We start from the raw sequence: 1,231 nt of genomic DNA, 5'->3' as shown, positions 1-1,231 counted from the left end.
AACCGCCCCACTCCATCAAAACAGTACAACATCAACGTATGTCATGAACAGTCAAACACACACTACATGCATCTTCCGCTCTATACAGATGGCAGCACTGTGCCACTCCGGATGCCTACAGCGCCACTCCAAACTTTGACAGTATTTATGATATAACTAGGTATATGCCGACATTATGTCTCTGTGCTGTTTATGTTGATTTTATTGCTTATTAATTACCTCGTGTTACGTGTAAATGTTGTAAAATTGTCTCTCTGACAGATATAAATCATCTTTGAATTTTTGTAATCAAGATTGAAATATATATATATATATATATATATATATATATATATATATATATATATATATATATATATATATATATATATATATATAGTTAGTGTGTTGTCTTAAAACAAAAAAGTAATTGCAAGATTTGCAATTATTTATTCTGTTTTTCTATATTTTGATAAAAGGGATTTGTTGCCAGGAAGTTTAAGAAAAAAAATTATGTAGATGTAAACCAACGTCCTCCCGAATCCTACAGATATCATTAGCTATAAGAAAATATATTAGATGTAAGATTTATTCACATCTGACAATCTAAGTTCCTTTTATTGGTATCTAGTTCAACTTAACCATGTACACAATATTCATCAAATTTGTTAACTACATCCAATTAGGCACTTTTTCCGAGGGCACATCGTCTTAATTCCGAATCTGCAATTTACTATAGATATGGCACCGAATTTAAAGAAATTTTAATATGAAAAAACAGATGAGAACTAATTTAACTAAATTAACTACTCCCTCCGGTCTTCGTATACGTGAGAAAAAGGAGGAGATGTACTACAACAAAATGGCGACTGTGAACAGAATTTTATCAGGTTGATTTAGCAACAACTTTATGATTGAGAAGCTAAGGCGGAAGTTGTATTGTCGTCGAAGAAGTGCTTAAGTTCTAACTAATTCAATATTACACCAGTGTTTACTTAGGATATGAGGGTATTTTATGAAGATAGAAATGGCGTTTTGAAGTAACAGACTTTCTAATGCTAATAGGCAGGACAGTGAATACGTGTGTTGCGCGTCAGTTACTAGTTTATCGTCGAGTGACGAAACCATAAAATCAATCATGTGTAGTCGCTGTGGGTCCTGGTACCATTTCGACTGCATGAACATACCAAATGAAGAACTTGATTCTTTAAGTCAAAGTGAAGTGGAATGGCTAGTATGTCCTAGGTGTGGA

The sequence above is a fragment of the Thermobia domestica genome, chromosome 8, assembly GCF_964235325.1.
Source record: "Thermobia domestica chromosome 8, izTheDome1.hap1.1, whole genome shotgun sequence".
NCBI classification, from domain to species: Eukaryota; Metazoa; Arthropoda; class Insecta; order Zygentoma; family Lepismatidae; genus Thermobia; species Thermobia domestica.
The sequence above is the reverse complement of the archived record's forward strand: the minus strand, read 5'-3'. Positions refer to the sequence as shown.